This window comes from Nasonia vitripennis, chromosome 3, assembly GCF_009193385.2.
Source record: "Nasonia vitripennis strain AsymCx chromosome 3, Nvit_psr_1.1, whole genome shotgun sequence".
In the NCBI taxonomy this organism is placed as follows: Eukaryota; Metazoa; Arthropoda; class Insecta; order Hymenoptera; family Pteromalidae; genus Nasonia; species Nasonia vitripennis.
This window is the reverse complement of record NC_045759.1, coordinates 6,774,184-6,795,900: the sequence shown is the minus strand read 5'-3', so window position 1 is coordinate 6,795,900 and position 21,717 is coordinate 6,774,184. Positions and strand designations below refer to the sequence as shown.

The 21,717-nt window shown below is 42.4% G+C and overlaps 1 protein-coding gene across 15 annotated transcripts in view; it reads right to left on the bottom strand.

Annotated features, from left to right (window-relative positions):
* Window positions 1-21,717, bottom strand: part of LOC103317425 — a 219,560-nt gene that overhangs the window by 30,837 nt on the left and 167,006 nt on the right. For all 15 annotated transcript variants that reach the window (XM_031926130.2, XM_031926136.1, XM_031926128.2 and 12 more), the window contains one exon: window positions 20,392-20,449. The gene's annotated coding sequence lies outside the window, so the exon portion shown is untranslated. The remainder of the gene's footprint in view (window positions 1-20,391; window positions 20,450-21,717) is intronic.

Sequence of the window (21,717 nt, the reverse complement as noted above, 5' to 3'; positions counted from 1 at the left end):
TCACAATATCTACAAGTATATATGGATTGGAAAAGATCAACGCGATTTCGTTAAAATTATCGATAATAATGAGCAATAAATCATTGCTCTTCAATAGTCCTGTGTGTATAAAAAAAGATAACAAAGCTGTTAAAAATATACACGTGTGTAAAATTTCAAGTGCACTCTAATCTTTTATAATCGGTCGTAGATCAGAGAATTCAAAGTCTAATATTGACACACAAATGATTCTTTTTACTGATTTTTACTCTTGTACTGTTCAAATTCGATCGATCGGAATTTTACAATAAACATTTCCGAGAATACATATTAATTGTTCTATTGATTAAGTTATAAGAACTGTCAAAAACAACACATGTATATTATTAAGCATAAACAATAATTAAGTTCATCTGTTTATAACTGATATTGAAAATAATGAAAAAATCTGAATTTTCTCCACTAAAATCCGGCCGTAAAGATTGAGCACGTGTCTCCCATGCCTCTCACATCCAACATATATTTTAGCCTGTTGCTCCGTGGCTTAGTCGACTAAGGCGTCGCGCTACGGAGAGCGGTTCCCGGGTTCAAATCCCGGTCGGGGCAAAAATTTTGTTCGACTTTTCACAGCGTCTTAACGCACATCCATGTCCTTGTGTTACTTGTGCGCGATGTTCAATTAGCGCATAGAGTGTCAAACAGGACTAAAATTAAAGCCGAACTCCAAAGCCAGTATCCACGCTGTAAGTCAGTGGTTTGGGTATCGGATTTATCGGCGACATTACTTTTTTTTTAAATTTTCGTATGCTCGACGCATTGGAGGAATTTTTACGAACTGGTTTTGGTGGTTGACTGTCAGGTGGTGGAGATATAAACTGAGTGATAAATTACTAATTTTGATTTAATGCCTGTAATTATGGGTGGTAATTATGTGTACGTTAAATATTAACTTGAACAATTTTACAATCGCAAACATATTTACTAACTGCTTCTAAAAATAAAATCAATTGGATAAAAAATGGATCGATCATAACAGTAATATTCCCATTAAATAAAAGAAAAAAATGTTAACCTCTCATAATCGCGATAAAAGAAAACTCTCTCTAAAAACAAGATATTTTCCCTGACAAATATGTCCATAATTAGAATTCAAACACTTGCAAAGCGTATAAAGCCAAAACAACCAGCATGATAGTCGCTTCCTCAAACAACGCGCAGTTGAATAAGCCCCGCGACGATAAATTAAACAAAAAAAAAAAGAAGGAACTACAAATTCAGCCGCCTCAGCAATCCGCTCTATCCGCGCGACCGGAATACAAATATAACCGCGCGCGAGTATCTTTCGTACGTCAACGCGATGATTTCCTCTCGTTCTCTTTCCTCCGCCTCGCGTCACTCCGTGTAGCAGTAGCTACTTGAAACAAAAAAAAAGAAGAACAAACTCCTCTTCCGCAGAATATCCCGCATATTACCGTACACAAACTGTGTGTACCTGCTGCACATACCGTATGGGAAAAAAAAAGAGTCGAGCCCACCTATAAGAGCAGCTCTGACGTATCACATCGCGTCGATTATCTCGCGACTACGTCACGAGATCCACCGCTCATTATCTCGGCGAATTATGGGCGCTGGGAAAAAGACGCGACAGAAGCGTTTTGCCTCGATCTAGAAATAGAAGGGTATGGTGTCGCGGGCCTGCGCGAGGAAATAAATAGTGTCTGGGAGAGGTGCATCGATTATATGTTCTCTGCGGGTGCGGATGTCTGATTATATCAAGATTTTACGATTCGGGGATTTTCGATGTCGGAGGGAAGTGCTGTTGTAAAAATATCGTTTTGTAATTGGGATTATGGATCGAGAGTGGCGTTATCGGTGGAATTTGGTAATTCCGATCCGATCCTTAATCGGCCAATAGCTCGGTTTATCTTGTTTTTAAACGATCGTCGGTGTAGATTCGTGGGATTATGATCTGTAAATATTTGATTAAGTGTATAATGAAAATGCATTCGACGTTTGATATAAAATAATGATCTTGACCAGAGAAAATTAAACTAAAGATTGAAAATCACGTTACGTGACCTTGATTCTACGTTTGCGTAAGCAGCATAATCAACTTTTGCAAGTATTTTTATATAAATCCAAAGAAAAATAATGTAAGTTGAAGCTATGCTCTGTAAAAAATGTTTCAAGACTTGCAAAACATAGTAATTTGTTATACTCATATATAATTACTGTAGAAAGAGAAACGTTTTTCCTAGAATCTCGCATACAATAAAAAATGCATTTCCAAGATAATTCATTAACGAGTTGATGTACATGAAAAACCGTTGCCGCAGGAGCTGACGTAAGCTGTTTAGAATACATCTTATACTTGTACACTGCAGCAGAATCGCGCTTTCTTCATCCTTTGTTACTCTCAAGACGCCGTTAAAAGTCGAATTTTTATGTAACAGCCTACTACATCAGATCATCACAAAATTGTTAAGATTCCACTTGAACAAAGAGACTATAGACATCCCCTTTAACGCCACTATACATCGCCTACACAAAACTTTTTCTTCTTACCATCAACGAGCAAAAAATCCGCCCGTATAAGGTCAGCGCCGTATAAAAATAATGACACGTGCTCTCGCGTGCGGTGAAACTCAGCCAGCTTGACACTTTCATTCCGCAGGAAATACTGACAAAATAATCGATAAACTTCCTGCTTCGTTGTTAGAAATATACGGAGGATTCTCGACGACATTTAGGAAGTACATATCGCTCTCCTAGGAAAATTCCGAAATCAAACCGGATGTAAAAAGGTCACACGTGCTTGTCCATCAAAACAAACAGCAATCGCGCGCCGTTTTTGATTACATGAAAAATAAAATTCTTATACATGCACTCACGTGAGCGCACATGTTTCGACGGACACGGGATATCCGGACACTACGTCGCCAATAATTCACGTGACGATGGTGAACATACGGCTGTGCTCGCGTTACGTTATAGTCTCGGGCTGATGTATCACGATGCTAATTGCCTCGATGCGCGTCGATTGTTCCTCGAGCTTCTAGAGTTCAAAGGCGCTCTTTGTACTGGATATATAACGTTCCACGCTCTGCTGGGGATATTCGAGATGGACAGACGGAGGCTGTGCGCATCAGAGTCTGATTGGATGAACGGGGCGCGTGAGAGGTTGATGATTTTGGTTTTATGCCAGCCGAGTGTTTTCGATTGGTGACGGAACGTGCTAGAAAAGAATATTCCGTATTGTAGAGGATATTATCCAGGAGGCTTTATGCTTCTTTGTTCGGCAAACGGCGAACGTTATATTTTTAGAATTGTCTTTCGAGAAATGTCGCGCTGTGACTTTTCGGAAGCGCCTGACTCACCTCCAGAATTACCGTCGCTGATTTGCATAAGCAGCAGCTATTGTAATTAAAACTGCGAAAATCAATCTTCATCGAAGTACAAGTCGCCTGCCGAGATATCCCACTTAAATAAAACTCGTCGTCGCCAACGTCACGCGCGATTTTTCCGTGCTCCTTCGTCGATACACATCATCATCGGCACAAGCGGTCAGTGTAAATCGAGCGACGGCTAACTCGGGCCCTGATCAATATTACGCCGCATATATTATTAACTCGGCCGGCTATCGACGTCTCGGTCAACATCGATCGTCCTTATCAGCCGAGAAAAGCGTCTCGGCAAGAAGAAGAAGAAAAAAAACGAGATGGTTATTACAACGATGCTTTTCCACGAGCGAGACAAAGGAAAACGCCGCACACACGCGAGCTCAGCTGGCGGCAATAAAAATATGATCGCCCACGGCTAGCTGCGGCACATTTTTCTCTTCATTCTCTCTTTATCTCTCGATATAACTGCGGTTCGCTGGGGGGCTGACGCATCACGTTTTTTTCCTCGACAACCGCGGCTGCACCGCCTATTATCATTATTATTGTTGCATATCGAAGCCTCACGCGAGGAGCTAAATCACTTGACCCGCTGATCATTCTGTTGACTCGCGATCCGCGCCCGTTCCTTTTACTCGCCATGAACGTATTATACGTACGCGATGATCATGATTGCGTGTACGTACGTATAATGACGCGAATTGCATAATCGCAGTAGACCTGCCGCGCGATAATTCGCGGACCGAGTGTCTGGTTTCAGTTGGATTTTCGTATATGCGAGTCAGTTGAAACTGGAGAACCTATACACGTGGAGATCTAGTTTTCCTTCTTTGCATGGCGATGATGATGATTGTGGGTTATTGGGTTAATGAGCGCAATAGATCGTTGTTAATTTTTTTACTCTCTATGTAGATGTACATCACCGCGGGTGTTCTGTGACGTTCAACGATTCCGGTTACCACCGACGACGATATGTATCTGTAATCTAATTGTTATGAATTACACGCGTCGTTACGGAATTGACGTTTACAATGCACTGATGGAAACGATAAGTGATATACTCGATGATGGAAGATACAATAAATCGATAATCGAAAAAACATTGAAACAATGCATTATTTATAAAATTTCCACTAGACGCACTCGCTCCCGATATTGAACACGCGCATCCATAAATCACTCTGAACATATACACGCACGTATATAATATGTAACGCAACGGCGGCCATGTTTTCCACGGAAATGCGATTTTTCCAGCCGCGCGGCTTTGCATAACACCGATAACGCGTTCGACGATTGAGTTAAATTTTCATGTAATACATTTACGTTGCGCAAGTCCACATTGCACAATCGAGGAGACTTTTCGAACTTTGAAAATTCGAGTAAAGGAATACTCGAGCCTCGTGGGAACGAGGAGAGATGCGATTGTCGTTGAGCTTCGGGAGATGGCTGCGGTTACCTAAATCTCAGACGCTTGTGTAGCCGCAATGAGGTTGTGTCGCGTAATACTTTTAAGTCATCCGTTTCCTGGTTGGAGTAGGTTTCGTTTTCTGGAGTATAGTTTTGAGCAAATACTTTTGACGTTATAACGCAAGCTTCTCGTTAGTCACTGAGCTATAATTAACATGTGAATTCAATAAAAAAACATGCAGTCATCGTGACGAAGATAATCGAAAGCAATGCATACATTTACCTTCTCATCGTCAACAGAGCGTTTCTTATCAAATAATTCGACAATAATCGCACGCAGCTACACAATATCGAATTTCCTGATTCACGCGCCTCGTCATTGTTTAAATCGTAAGAGCAGAAGCGCAAACACAAAAATTAAGCCCTCCCCGGCGGTTAATTCTGTTTACGGCTGCCAAACTCCTTCTCGTTTGTACTGCTCTCCGGCAAGAATGTCACTCGCAGATTCGCCAGGCAAACGCATGACTCACTCTCCCGAACAAGGGGGAAAATTCGTATACGAATTGTTTCCTCGTACGTTATGTTTTGCTCAGATATACCAGTGCATAACACCGTAATACTACTGCGTATACCGACGATTTGGAAGCTCGACGGTTATTAATTTGCGAATGTGATGCAATGCGTTCTTTTTTGGCATTGACCTATTACGACGCGGTAAGAATTTCGCTAGGAATAAAGCCTGCTTCGATTATTATCAAATTCTATATACGCGTTCAATTTAAAACTAAAAGTCTATTTCTAGCCTCAAGACGGAAGCGGCTGTACCTCCTGCATACCTCTCACGTAGCAGCAGCAGCGGCAGCGAAGGAGCGTCGAACCGCAGCCGCAATTTTTGAGACGAGGACTTCTCTCCGTTGCAACAGGTCCGACGGGTTTCTCTCTCTCTCTCTCTCTCTCTCTCTCTCTCTCTCTCTCTCTCTCTCTCTATACTTTGCTGCTTCGAGCTCGCGATTGCCATAAGTTGCTTCTCGCGTGGCTTCTTCCGCGGCGGCATCTATACACACAGAAGGAGGCGTAATCGATGTCCGATGAAGGTTTTTTGAAGCTGGAGTGACAATTCTAGAGATATTCTAATTCCTCTAACAACAGCAGGACACGCCCCTCGATATTTTCATAAACATACACAGCAACTCGTCTTCGATCGATAATTACGTATCCTCACTCTTCGTCACTTTCGATCTTGCGAGAATAACGTCGCACGCTTGCAGGTATACGTCCGCGCTGCAACGCGCATATAATGCATGCATCGTCATCATCATCGAGCGCTGGTATCGCTTTATACCTGCGCAGGAGAGAACGGCTCTCTCTCCGCACACGTCGCGGTGTTATTTTCGCTTTATCGCCGCTGCACGCCGAACTCGCGTGACCGCGAGCGGCCTCGTGACCTTGAGACCGAATGCACACTCACTTCATATCGCGCGCCGCACTGCCGCTTCTATACGGAGGCTTGTTCGCTGCACTGGAGATGCCGCGATTTCGAGGATTGTTTCGAGAGTTTTCTTTTTGGAGTGATGAAACGACACCGAATAAAATTCCATTTTTCTCTTATATTCCGTATATTTTACTGTGAATAATCTTCTCGTTTCTCCGACTTTCCTCCGATTCACCTAGAAAAAAAGAATTTAAACGTCGTTCAGCATCGGAATAGAAACGTACACGCAAGAACCGCGATTTGCCTAAGGAAAGAAGTTAGCATTTTCTCGGAGCTCGCTTTCACTCGGTTTTTTTTCGAAACCTCTCGCAGTTGCCTCTAATCGCGTGAACTGTCTTTTTCTCTCCATCCGTAGGAATATACTTACCACCGTGAGAAACTGTTCGGAGAAGAAAAAATTTTTTTTACGTGAAAGAGTTGATTGCGGTTATTATTATTATTTTTTTTAAGCGGGGCGTTACCTTCGGTTTTAGGATAATTTAAACAAAAGCGAGTCTGTTAATTTTGCTAGTTTAGAGCCTGAAAATTGCTTAGAAAGTTTACGGGACAGGAGGAGAAGTGCAAATGAGGAACAGTTCGCGCAAAATATTAATGCGTGGGAGAGATCAATGGAATTTCAAGTGTCAATCGCGCATGTCTCGAATTCTGCTTCGGTGAATCAGCTCTTTACGCGATATTTTGTTGTTCTTCTTTTAATTGACGCAAAGAGGAATTATTCCAATCCGAACGGAGCTTAGAGTATTTTCATATGCTCTGCAGAATGAACAAGCGAAATGTACAAAGTTTCAACGGCTGATTATGCTATAACTGCATTTGTTTTGAATGTTGATCTTATTGGAATATTTCTTAATTACATATTAGTAAAAATCGGCATTCATTGATAACGATGTACGCAGAGTTCGCTTACGATTACAGAATAAAAGAGAGTATACGTAATGCTGTCGAGTTAGAGATAAGAGCACATAAGAGACTTGGAAAGTTGAGTCAGGCTGATTAGAATATCGCGATAACAAACTCGATCGAATGGGTATACCCCGACGACAAATCAGTCTTACTCTCTGTTTAATCTTCAAAATTTCCAGTCTCGCGCGGCGAAGCAAACAAACTCATTCTCATCAGATAGGCGGAACCAAAAAAATTTAGATCATCTCTAGTAATCTAACGCCGTCGTATACGTTGTATGTACCATAACTTAAAAGTGATATAACTCTCTCGAAATCTCGACGCGAATCAGCGCACGCGATCGGCGCGTGCTAATGCTTGACGTCAGTCGAGAATCGCGAAATACTCACCACATCATATATATATGCAGCACATATCAATCCGACGCATATTGTCCGCGAGATCCGGATGATACCGGCGCCTCGAGGCTCTATTGGGGGTCTTTAGCGCGGTCAATCGACGACGCCGAGAGAAGAGCAGTCTCGCTGTTATATATATACACGCACACGGGAATTGCGATTTATTGTGGGTTATTGCTTTAGATTGATTAGCGAGGGCTTGTGCTCGCGGCTGTAGATGGAAGCGCGTGGATAGCTGTACGTGTCGTTCATGATATGATTTTCTTTCGTAGATGAATAGTCGATTACTTACGAAGCTTGTGCGCTGATTTTACAATTTAGTTATTTTTAAAAAATACTCGTCGTGAGGTCATGATACGCTAATCGAAATTGCTGAAGTTTACCTATATTAAGTAAAATTTTCGAAAATAGAGGCGTCTGAAATAAAATCTTGCATTGGTGATAGCTGCACTCGAACGTTTCGGCTCTACAGATCGACGGCTTCGATTACTGCAACAATTGAGAGGTGTCCGAGACGCCTAGACTTCGAGGCGACCTTTCAGCTGACCGATATCAGAGAGACACCATATATACCGTTCATATACTGCCTTGCGTCAATTGTTTCTCAATGGAGATAAAGAGTTCCTACCTATTTTTCTCGCTGTTTGCCGATCGCGATTTTCTCCACGAGCTATTTATAGCCCTCTGTGTCTGCTTGCTCTCTCTCTCTCTCTCTCTCTCTCTCTCTATATATATATATATATGTATATATATATATATATATATATATATATATATATATATATATATATATATATATATATATATATATATATATATATATAATATATATATATATATATATATATATATATATATATATATATATATATATATATATATATATATATATATATATATATATATATATATATATATATATATATATATATATATCACTTCGAGAAAGATCGAGTGCCGGAGGTTTGTTGATAATACGCATAAACGCGCATATGCACAAGCGAACCGTCGCCGCTTCGCAAATATACAGCCAAGCATTGTTTGCATCTTGATAACTGTTTTGCCTGAAATAACTCGCCCTGATTGCGGTAACGTTAGACGAAGTAGTGCCGAGTTTGAAAAATTCGAAATAGCCGAGAAACGAATCGCGAGAGTTTATGCAACGATTCAATAATATATTTTCAAAGTATATATTCCTCGTTTAAAAATATCAAATCGACGCAACACCGTTACGAGCGATACATCCATGCGAGGCTTCCGTAGAGCGAAAAAATATTATTATACCTACACGTTATTCTGCGTGTACATTACGAGGCTTTACGCCCAAGAGCTAAGAATAAAAAAGCGCGAGATATAATTGCAGATACCAGTTTTCTCGTTGAGCAAACACGCATTGTCGGTGTACACGTCGAGAGTCTAAAAAAAAGTTTACTGTTGGAATTAATATACATGTCTAAGCGGCCGATCGCAAACAGGCGGTATACATAACAGCCGAGGTAAGTCAAGCGGAACCACCTCAAGTGCAAGAGCTGAAAAAAATGCTCGATAGTCGATTTAATAATCCCGGAAGAGACGCGCGCGTTTTTCCATTTCAGGCGCATGTGTGTCGTATAAAATACTGCACAGCGTCTTTCACCGTACACACGAAGATGCGCTATCTTTGCGCGCGAAAGCGAGATACACGAGGCTCGTTTATTTCTGGACGTTCGCCGCGCTGTTTATGCTATAGCTATGCGTATATGCGAGAGAAAAGTTATCGCGGCGGTGTGATATAAGGTATTTGTTGAGTCGGCCTAGTTTTTGCACGATTTTCGGACTAAAGCTCGATGATCTTCGGGAACTTGGTAAATAACGGAGCTTAATTCCGATACACGTCCTTTGCTCGCTAGTAATAGACTAGAAGTTCTCAGTTAGGTATACGCTCTTGGTTTGTGCTCGCGACACAAACCAATATTATTCGAAAGGTAAGCAGAAGAGTTTGAGCTTTCACGTAAGCCTGACATAACCACCTGTTCTCTAGGCTTACCCAACTTTTCAAGTTGCGTCGGAAGTCCTCAGCTGTATACGTTGTATTACGAAGGAGAGCTTGCGAGCTTTCCTGCGATTTTCCTTATTATAGCCACGTTGTGATCGACGTAAGCTTGTTCGTTCGGACAAAGAAATCGCGTTTACGAATGGGTGCAAGCACCTGAATAACTGCTGACGAATTCAAGTTGTTATAAGTGCAACAGTGTACGCGTCAGCTGCGTGATTTATATCCGACAATAACGAGCGTGAGACGGATCTGTCTCTCGCGTCGGTCCTTATCGTCCCAAACAAATAAACGACTCTTCGTGCGTTTCCTCGAAACTTCTGAAAAATACGCACAATTAGAGCTTGGCGCCGCCAAATATCTTAACACACAAGTTATCGCGCATATAAACGCACGTATACCGAAAACAAGTTTAAAGTCCAAGTTAGTATTATATTTGCGTTTCAGCGCTGACTTTTTTTCGCGAAGGCCGTCACGCCTAAGAATTCGTTATGTTATGTGCGCAGTAGCGAGAATATGCAAAAAATTGTTATCGAAGGCGACTGTGCGGTTTGGCGATAGATTTTGGTACAGAATTATCTATAGAGAGCCGACAGCGTTATGAAACGGCGTTTCTTTGCCTTATTGTTCTGATTACGTGGAATTAAATTTTAAATAACAGAAATACGTAATCTGGTTCAAGTTGTTATTCCTTTGTCGCAGGGTTTCCCGAAAAAAATTCGAGAACAATCGACGGCGCGGTATGATCTTTGTACAACAACAAATTTCGGAATTACCAAAGCATAACAGTCGAGTGAATATTACGGCTCTGTTTTTTTCAGCAAACACACGCGAGCATTATCATACCTCAACAACAATTTTTACAGCTTTCAACCGACGAGCTTTATAATCCTTGAAAGCGAACGATTTAGCTCACGTGGGGCAATTACAGGATTTCGTTATTATACGCCGAAGCTGCACGTGTCGCGGAAAAATGTGTGTTTAACAAGATTTCATGGAGTGTGCTTAATCATGTTTTATATATACCGGAGAATAAACTGGTCATTAATATAGTAAAGTACAAATATTTTAATGCCTTCATTAAACGACTCCGCACGAGACGCGGCTTCTTTTTTTTAATTTCAGCGTATAACACACGCGCTTCACGCTTCTGTGCGTCGAGGCACGAGGCTGATAAGATAAAAACTCGGAATATTGTTTTTTTCGAGGCGTAGAATTCACTACGTTTCTGAAGTGGATTACGAGCTGGAGTTATAATTTTAGAAATATATACTCGTTTCGCTTTGGCCGAAGACTTTTTTTATACGGCGGTGTATTTTACGCTCATCGTTGAACAACTGTTTTGCGAGACTGTCGTGAAATCTAAACAGGATAAAAGACACGTATGTGAATTACAATATCGTCAAAGCTATAACGAGATAATTTACGACGTATGAATCGTCTCGCGATTCTATAAGTGTCTTTTTCGGCGCCGGCGGTACACTTACAATGTTGGCTTAGCGATAAAAATGGCGACGTCTTAATTACACTCGCGGTTTTATTGGTAGCGCTAAATTAGCTACACGCGAGCAGACTCGTTACGTGAATTCTTGTGAATTTGCATGCGTATAGCCGGCTTGACGCAACAATTATAGTTTTTTCATCTGAATAAATATTGACACGACACGATTAAAAAAATTATTTTTATACCGATCTAGAACAAATGCTAATGGGAAAGTGTGTAATTTTAGCCGAACCAGAGTAAATTATATCCTCAATAAATTGTAGCAGCAGCAGCTTGCGATAACTTTTCAACCAACAGCCATATACATCCCCTCGAAATTCAGAGTCGATACATGATCGACACACAGGGGGTTAATTAAGCAACGTCGAACGAGGCCAGCTGACAGCAGTGGCGATCGGTTGCCAGGGCAACAGCAAAGGCCGCGAACCCTCCGGCCGCGACTCGACTAGATCCCCGAACTTTTGTATCTGATGCCAGAGCTTTTCTATTTTCTTTCTCCTGCACGTGTCAGAGGCTTTGTTGCCTTAGCTTTCTTTCTTCTGCGAGCGGTCGCGGCTTTTCTTTTATTTCCCGCGCGGTGTGCAGGTCGGTTCTCTCTTTCTCTCTGTGCTTTTTCCGGCGACTGCGCAGATAGCTCTGTGGCTTTGAGGATAATGGAGCTTTCGCGTATATGTATGACTGTGGGGGTTAATTTCGTATGGAGATAAATAAAGTTATGGGCTTATTGTGCGGGGGTGATTTGCTCGAGGTTCGAGTGGTACGTGATTTTTAATCTGCTGCACACGTGCAGGAGAAAAAGCTCGAGTAATACTGAGAAAGCGATTACGCGATTCGTGAATTTCTTGTTTGGAGAGATGAAAACGTCCACGTGTACTGGGGTTTGCTAATGAGAGAAAGAATAATTTCAAATGGTAGAAAATAATGATGAAAATGCGCTTTTAAGCTCGTGCGTATGATAATGGCGTTATGCGCTGCATAATGAGTTTTCTGTACATTACGATGTAATGGGTCGTTGGGAACGTGAAAATATCTTTCCCTTATATGTGACATGTAGTACAGCAATTTAACCGTATTTTTCGAATTGATTTACTTTTTCACCAGTTTGAAAATTGGAAGAAAGAGTAAGTAGCTATTAAAGGTTTTTTAGTTATTAATTTTTTTCAACCACAGACTGCGCACAGAAATTGCAACGTCTACTCAGAATTCCAGCTAATGATACGGCCTACGATTTTATTACTTTATAACGTATAACATAAATAAACACATTCAACTAATCCAAATAATAAAAGGTCATCAAAAAATCTCGTCGATCCACCAAACGATATCTCCCTCCGAAATTAACATCCCCTACCCATTAAATCTCCTCTTCCAAACTTCCTTGTCTCTGATGTAATATAACGCAGCCGATTTCTTTCTCGAAGACGACGCCGTCCTCTCGGTCGGCTGCTCCTTTTAATCAAGTCGATTGAATGATTCTCGCAGTGACGAGCTTCCGTAGCGAGCAATTAGAAGACGCGAGCATCTCGCGCATATCCGTACCGTCTCGGCTGTCCTTTTTTCACTTCGCTCCTTTTAAAGTAGCCGCGCAATTGGGTAATTGAATTCCGAAAAGCGCTGTGCGCGCGTACGAATTATTCCATTTTTGGCTTCGCGCTAAGTCTCGAGCGTGTGCGTTGCCGAGATGATGAAATTGTCGTGTAAAATTGTTCAGTGCATTATTCAGTGAAAATATGAATGAAAAATGATCAGAACCATAAGTCACGATAAATTAATAACCCATCGAATCCCCCGCCACCTCGATCCCTCGATCGTACTCCTCGCCGTTAAAAATTCCGTAAAAGTCCGCGGCTCGAGTGCACTTTTCTAAATATAGCCCTCCCGGCATCGGCGCCACGGCAAAAGTCGCAAAAGGACAGGCGACTCGCAAGTCGTTTATATACACACAACTCTCCGCGGACGATAAAGCCCTCGCTTTCGTAACGAGTGCGCGAGCCTTTCGGGTTCATCGGCACGTAATCGGCCCCGATAAGCTCCCTCTTCTCTCGCAGGGGAGAGAGAGAGCCGTATAATTGCCAAAGTGTATATACTGTATACACTAGTGCCTCAAGGCCGTGCGACGACCCCCGCGAAAAGTTGCCGAGTCTCCGGGATGGGTAAATATATACACTGTAACGAGGCGGCGGGGGATACTTCTGGACTTTTCCGTTTGTGTTCGAAGGGTGTGCGGGCGGTTTTTCTTTGGGGACCTTGAGAAGATTAAAATCAGAGAGGGTGCGCGTACGCGATTTTTACACGTCGTTTCTCTGCCGTGGAATAATATTGAATTAGAACGGAGCTGTCGGGGTGAGTGCCTTATCCCGTTGACACACGTACACGATCGAGATTAAGCGCTCTCCTCTGTGTGTCTTGAGAACAAGTCGACTTATTTCTCTTTCTCTCATCGGCACAAATATGTATACAAGGTTTTCTTTGCTCGGCGCCGTACAATAAATTAGTCCTTATATAATTTATCGCCTGAAAATAAACAAACGCGCGAATCGCGCAACAACGCTTTCTCTCGAACTCTTCGGATCGCATGCTGAATTACGTACTTCGCATTGCGCAAGCGTATTGTACTTCGGAAACTTCGTATACCTATAACAAAGCTCGATCTATAACAGAAGTTATCTTTGTACTTATACGGCGCCAGAGCTGCGAAATCCAATGTATAATTCGATTTCCATCACGAGACGCTATTGCGTTGTAAACTTCGGCGCATTCAACGAGTCATATAGAGTGCGCGCGTGCTCTCCGTCGAGCGAAAGTTCTGGGGAGAGAAAAGGGCGCGCCGCAAGAGTGAAGTTTCGAGCGAGGCGCGAGCATGTGATATACTGCGCAGGTATGCGTTGAATTTTGCAAGAGCACGCAGCGTGTTTTACCGTTGATTCGTTTAGATGCTGAAACAACGCGCACTGATGTACTTTGTTATGTTGTGCAGGTATATTTCGATTTTTATTCGTAGCACGAGTGGGTTGTATAATGGAAACAATTAGAAGTGATTCACGGTGAATGAATTGATAAATAAATAAAAGTTTTCAATTCGCATCTCAAGGAAGTATCCTGAAAACTTGCAGAAGGCAACAACACAACAGAACAAAGTACCGCCATTCATCCCGAGAGCCATCATCCTGCGGCACATCGTCTCCATCTCAAAGCTCCCACTGACGCAGAGAGAGTTTCTCTCACTAAAAATCTCTCTCTCGCTCGCGAAAACTTTGCATGAAAATGTATATAATATGTACACCGCGTCTCTCTGGCTCTTTCAAGGCCGCGAGTATAGACGTTCGCGCGCTTCCTCTTCGTGCGTCAGAAGTCGCACTAGTGTAGTCGCCCATTGTCGCGGCTGCTGCCGTCGATCATTACGCCGATCGTTATCGCGACCTGAGTTTCAGCTTCGCACAATGCTCTTTTATTATAATATATACATATACGCGTGAGGTGCGCTGGTTACATTATTCCACTTTCCTGTGCGTCTGTGGAGGCGTTAAACGCGTGCTATTTCCGCAAAGGATCGAATTTAGACTTTCTGCTCGTCATGCGGCCGTTTGCGCAAGTCGGGATGCTGTGTACCGGAAATTTTGAACTTTTCTTGCTTCCCACGCTCTTTATATTTTACGACGAAAATTGCTACTATAGACGTTAATTATGAAAAAAATGTAGATCTCGTAGGTACATATTAAAATTTATCTCCGCTGTAGCTACGTCGACGCACGACGACACCCCTCGAGCATCGTGACGTTAATTTCATGGCGGCAACATCATCATTATCATCGTGGTAGTAGAACTTCCGCTTGTATCCGAAGCCGGAAATTAGGGCGTCTCGTTGCGCGTAGCTATATGCAGTATACGTACGACGTGCATATAATCATATCCCATGCGCGTAACGGCGCGAACGAATCGGAACCTATGGGTTCGAGGGACTCGCTGAACGTCGGCGCTGTAAACGGTGTGATAATATGCGCTGCTGCATACATATATAGCCGTCAGGAGATGCCTTCAATGAATAAATTTCGCGGCTGTGTATGTAAAATTGAAAGTTGTACAGTGCTTTTGCTTTTGGATTGTTGAGTGGATTCGGTGAGGTCTTTAATGAAGAAATTTTAAAAATAGCCCACGGCGATCGGTACACAGTCACGTTCTATTTATACTATTTTGCCTTCGAGAAAAATTAATCGTCTCATTCCTGTCACCTTGGTTCACTCCATTCATCCTCAAAAACCCGTCCATTTAGCGCAAGGTCAGAGCGTGTGCGGGGGTCTACGACCGGTTTCTTCGCATAATAGTCGCACTACCGCATGTGTAGAAGTTTTAAAAGCAACGCGAGGTTTAATAACCTTTCGACTCGTCGTTATAAGGTGACGAAAGGTGTTCGATAATCGTTAATACGTTTGCTCAAAGTGTGACTAAGGAAGCGTTTTTCTTTTCCCAAAAGGAAAAGAAAGCCACCTATAAATTTAGGTGAAACCAGGACACTGTCTCCTCGACCACGAAAACAAAAACACGTCGTTCCGCTCGATCGATCACTTTCACTCGCAGCATTGTACACAGACCGATCGAATTCCCAGCATCGCGGAATAATCCTCATCCCAATTACGTATTCCCGCCGCATAACCGCGCGAGCGCGCGAAAAAAGAAGGCAGATCCGCGAGGGCTTCAGCCGCAAATCCACGCGTCACACGGGATAATCGCCTCTCGGTGTCTTTCCCCGAGGTCAGGAAAAGCGTATATGCGAGCAATAGAAAGGAGAAGCTATATAATCGATTTTCCACTCGGCGCGGTTGCTTTTAAAAATACGGCGTCTGTACGTGGTCGGAAACTGAGAGAGGGAGAGAGAGAGAGAGAGAGAGAGAGAGAGAGAGAGAGAGAGAGAGGGCGTTTTCCGTGGGTAGCTGCGTGATTTACTCCCGGTTTATACCTATATATTTTGGCGTGTTTTTTCCGGCTGTGGAGCTCGATTCGCTCGGTGCCTCTTTCGCGGTGACAATAGCGACGCCGCTGTGCATATTTTTCGATTATTAACTCGGAAGAGTCCTTAAGGAGATTGGAAGCGAAGATCGAGGGACAATGACGCAAGTGTAATATTAGAGCGTGTATAAGGCGAAAATTTTGTGTAAGAGGAGAGCGAATTTCAAAATTTTATCCGGAGCTAGATTACGTAAGATAATTTTGGAACTTAATTTGAAGATTGAGTGCAAAGCACGCAACACCAAATGATCCGAATATAACGCAACGCAACACACAGTCTGTTGCGAAGCGATGTAGATTAAAAGGTAATCAGAAGCGCAGCAGCGGTACAAAAAAGGCGCGACCGCACTTCTCTCGAGCCGTCGCGTCAACTCTTCCCTATTTTCGCAACCGACGATGTTTTTTCACCTGTCGATTATACGCTGCTGCTGCTGCTGCAGACATCTGCGTCATCCTCGCGAACGTGTTCCCGTAATTGGAGTTAAAACTTTCGAGCGCAGCTCTATCGAATTTTACACTTCTTAAAAATTATTATAATAATTATGATAGTTCCCGTATAACGACGTGCAAGCATATGCCTATAGATACCGTTCGTCGATAGATTTAAAGATCGTCCAGGCAGCAATAAGCGAAAAAGAGATGCTATATCGGTGCAAGTACGCATCTTTCGCAGCTCTCGGCGACTGATCGCCTTATTTCGTAATTATACACTGAGCCTGTCATTGAATATAAAGCGGATTATGCAGCGCCTGTTACGCCAGTCATGGCTATTACCGCATCTGTGTATGATATACGTTTAGCGCCGTCTATGCGATGCAAATTTACCGGAGCTGCGGAAGAGTCTCAAAACGTAATTCGACCGACCGAGACATTTCCGAGAACTAATGAGCGCAGTAAAGGAGGGTATAATTTAAAGAAGAAGCCACAGCGACGTTCTCTAAATGTATAAATCTATTGAGCGATGCCGATTACGAATTTCATCTTGAATTTTACAATAGCTTCGCGTGGAAATGCAATAATTACGCTTTCTTTCTATACCCGTCATTGACGCTGCGAAAAAATAAGCGGGAGTTGATTGAACGCATCCGAGTTTATAACGATGAGAGGAGTTGCGAGCGAACGATTTCACGCTGTAGCCATAAAATGTGTGCCATCTCCAGCCTTATTGCGCGAATATTACGGAGGTTTGCAAGATTTATTTAAGGAAAGAAGTGCAGGCACTTCGAAGATGCAGATTTTTCATCAAAATGCTATTGGGTGTTATCTATCTTCATGCTATGAAGTGTTATTTCGCAAATTATTTTCTAATTACGAAGAACATTCCAGAACGTAGACCTGCGGCACAGGCGTCGCACGCGAGGAGACGCGCAAAAAGGTGTTGTTTTGCTATATTGACGCATGGAAATGCACGACAGGTAGCGTAATTGCCGTTTTCAACTTTAAAGACGACTTCTGTAGGTGGAGCATAAACATCTATCCATTAAAGCATGACGTCAGCCGTGCGCATCTGCGTAAACTCGCAATCTTATTGCGAATTTGAGTTTTGCGTTATATGTTTGCTTTAAGCGAATTCGATTTAATAAAAGAAAATAAGAAAAGATAAGGACTTATCTTGATTGGTACACTGCAAATCCTCTAAACAGTTATAGCATAAGCGGCTCAAGCAGTTAGTGTCCTATCACTTCTATATGTGCAGCTTACGTGCAAATTGTTATGTGGGCAATGCGAAATTGACAATGCGCCACCTTTCGCCGTAGGTCAGAGACTATGAATCCAGAAATTTCAGCAGACCAGACCAAAACTGTTTTCTCCGTGTATCAGCCACGCGCGCTTCTAACCCGCACGTAATCTCGATGTAGACGTATGCCCACATTTATTTAGGAAGCCGCTTCTCTCCGTCGAGAAAATCACGTGCGCCGCATTACACACGTGAGTTTGTCGATCCGCAAACTCGTCTCGTGCCGAGAGCCAGATCCATCGAGACAGGTGCAGCCTTTTTCGTGATACACATACAGTGATGCAACGTGATTGGGCAATTGTTTTCGGTATGGTGTGCAATCGAGAACAGGTCATTACATGCGAGAAACGCGCTGCACGTGGTGCGACCAGAGTTACCGGCTTTTGTGCGTATAGCCGCAGTCACGTGAGCTTTTTGTTTGGGGGAAACAATTGCTCCGCGCGATAAGCTCTGTTTTAGTCAGTCGAAGGTGAGAGAGGGACGGACTCACCGGGCAATTATGTCAGTACACGACTTGCTATATAGTCATGCTCGAAATCCGCAGTTATCCAATTCGTTTTGTTTTGGTTAGCGAACCGGAGAGACAAAAGCTCAAAGGTTCTACACGGATTTTAGTGGGATAATTGATTGTGATGGAATAAACAAAGGTCGGCTATACGAACGCGTTTGCGCAATGCGCAATCGACTCGGAATCCAGCCGTAAAGACACTTTGTTATCTAACGCGAGTGTCAATGTCGCGATGTAAAGAGCGCGGTAAATATTAATTCCTCTTCGTCCCTCTCTTTCTTACCCGCTTGTAACAATGAAAAAGCGTGGAGAGAGCTAACAGAACAACGCGACCTCCGCTCTCATTGTCCACGCGTTGTAACACAAATGCATATAATACATACCGATGCTCTACTTGCTCGCGTATCCCTCGCTCTTTCTCTCCCGAGAATAAAAGCTGTAATTCAACGCAAGTCTCGTATCCCAGCCGTATCAGCGCGATACTGTATACGCGCCGGGCACAAAAGGCTCGCACAGACAGACAATGTTCTTGAACTCGACGAGCGGGAGAAAGACAGGCTAATGTCTCTCGCTTGTTTTATATTTCGTAAGCGCGCGAAACGCGAGTTCCGCGACGTCGAACTCGCCAGCCGGAACGACGAGTGCCGTGAACTTTTTGAAGTCTTTGGCAGCAGCAGCAGCAGCAGCCAGTCGTAAAGACCTTTTTCCGCGTCTCGAGCAACGCTTTACGACTCCGCTGTAACGCTATATATTCGCTCTTTTCTCCGCTTGTCTGTAACAGCCGCTGACAAGTGTTCGGCTGCAGCTTTATGTTGTTATACATCGTGTAAAATGTACAATAGAATTTTCTCCCTGCTGGTGCGGTGGAAAAATTATTTTTTCGATAGACACGAGAGTGAGATATCTGGTGAGAGAGACGCGAAAAGAATTATGCAATGTCCCTGAGGCTGCAGCGCGAAAGAGAGAATCGTGTCAATGATGCGCGTGCGCGTATTAGCGGTCGCGGAGAATATGGGTTTTGAGGAATGGGAACGGTTTTAAACGTTTGCTCTAAGTGTCTATGAATTGATGACTGATTTGCGTCTGTTGTGTGCCTGAAGATTTATATTGTATGTACGTGCACATTTAATATAAATTGTCATAAAAGAAAAGTAGTGTTATAATATATTGTTTTTTTTTTATGATAAAAGGAAAACGCGTTTTTTTCTGTAATGCACACAACACGCTGTATCTCGAAATAATTGACATTTATAAGTCCTTTCATAACTTTTTTCCTGCAAACTTTCCGATACCGCACTTCCACGCCGATCAATATTCATTGAGCTCGGGCATTGTTGTGAATTTTTTTTTTATTTATATTATCATAGCATTATACGATAAAGTTATTAATAATACATCCGCCGGCACGTTATAACGCGATATCGTCGATACTTTCAATTTTCCTGAAAGAAACGCGGATTTTCCAAGTCCATCTGCACCGAAAACATATAATACAAGAGAGCATCTCTCGTAACAGATTTTTCTAGAAACGCAGCCGGTGACCCGCATTCCGTAACAATAAATCATCGCCTTCGAGTCTCTCTTCTATATGCCTACGCCCAGCAGTCAAGCAAACACTCTTTTCTTTCAAACTTGACGATTTCCCACAGTGTCTCTCGATTTCTCGTCCCATCCCCCGTGAAAACAAGATGCGGGACAAAAGCGGAGGACCGATCTTTCAAGGCCGCAGATGTGCGAAAACCGTTAAGGCGCAGGTGTGCGCGTGTACCTTTGTCATTTCGTCGAGCCGAATTCTATACGTATATAGTAGCTCGGACGGGGCTAAATTTGGCGCACGACGATCGAGCCAAGTTTTTCGCTTCGCTTTTATATATTTCCGCGGTATAGCGTGCGTATGCGTAATTTATAGAGGGACTTTTTTCCGTGTACAATAGGTTCCTGGTGCGGAGACGCGTTTCAAGGATTTGAAGAAAACTGAAGATGGGGTGATGCGTTGGAGTTTGGTATAATAATTTGGAGGCTTACTTGGTAGTGACGGTGTGCTGACATTGACTTTTGAGTGGTATAATCGGATAAAGTGATTCTGGAAAAAGAAAAAAATTTGATTATTACGGTCGATATAAATCGGATGAGAAAAAAATATTAATCTGGAATAACGAGTATAACGTGAAAAATAAAATAAACGTTTGAATTATTATTATATGCGCGTGTATCAAAAGGTGATTGAGCCCGCATAACGTCGATATGACTTGAAGTTCATTAACATTTAGATGAACGCGCAGGTGCATGTATAGTTTTTCTCAGCTGCATCGCATATGAAAAACCAAATAACGTAGTAAACACGTTCATTAAACAAAAATTAAATATGCAAAAGTGATTCAATATAATTAATCAATATCAATCAATTACTATCAAAAAATCCTTTCCAAATATCCAAATAAATTGAATGATTACTCTACACCAATAACAAAACCTACACAAATAAACATCCTAAGCGAAAAAAAAACCCAAAATTAAAATCTCAAACCAGAGCCAAAGAAATCTGCTTAATGCAAATAACGCGAGATAAACGCCTTAAACGAGCAAAAAAACAAACTAGAAGATAATGTGATCTCGAGCGTATAAGTCAATCACATGATGGACATTCAATATTTCAAGCTAGACACTTTTTATGTGCCAATGCCAAGCCGATCTCGGCGAGCTTATTTCAAAATATACAGATTATATATGCCGCGGCAGCAGCAGCAGTCGTGCACGTGAGGTGCGAGCGATCGGCGCTGATTATGCATTCGCTCGATGACATCAGGTTACGTGGGATTTGCTCGACAGGAGCGAGTGAGAGGATAGGAAGTTTCGAGGCAAATAAGAAGAGAGTGTTTTTTTTTTAAGATTCACTGATTTTTCGTATATTTCTAGACTTAATTATAATAATAATACAGTAGTAGTTGTTGTAGTAATCGTAGCAGTATAATAATGATATTAACGTGTAAGATTATTACAAAACTAATGAGGGCGCTTAAACTCGTGTGTCTAGCGTGTATATATAAGAAGCACACAGGCACGCAGAGATACATCATTCGCAACTGAATCGGAAATGACAGAGTGTGGCATTAAGTTCGAGCTTGTTTTGCGATTCCATTATATCCGCTTGTACACTGCAGGCTTGTGCTCTTGTTGTATAGCGTATATATGTGTGTGCATGTGCGCGCGAAAACAATGAAAACTCGGCTCGATATTAATTCGCAAAACCGATCAATATTTATGACGATGTTTTGTTTTTTACAATCGAAATTTCATTGTTCGCGGTACAATGGAACGTGCAGCCGAAACGAACTACCTGTGGGTGAGTGG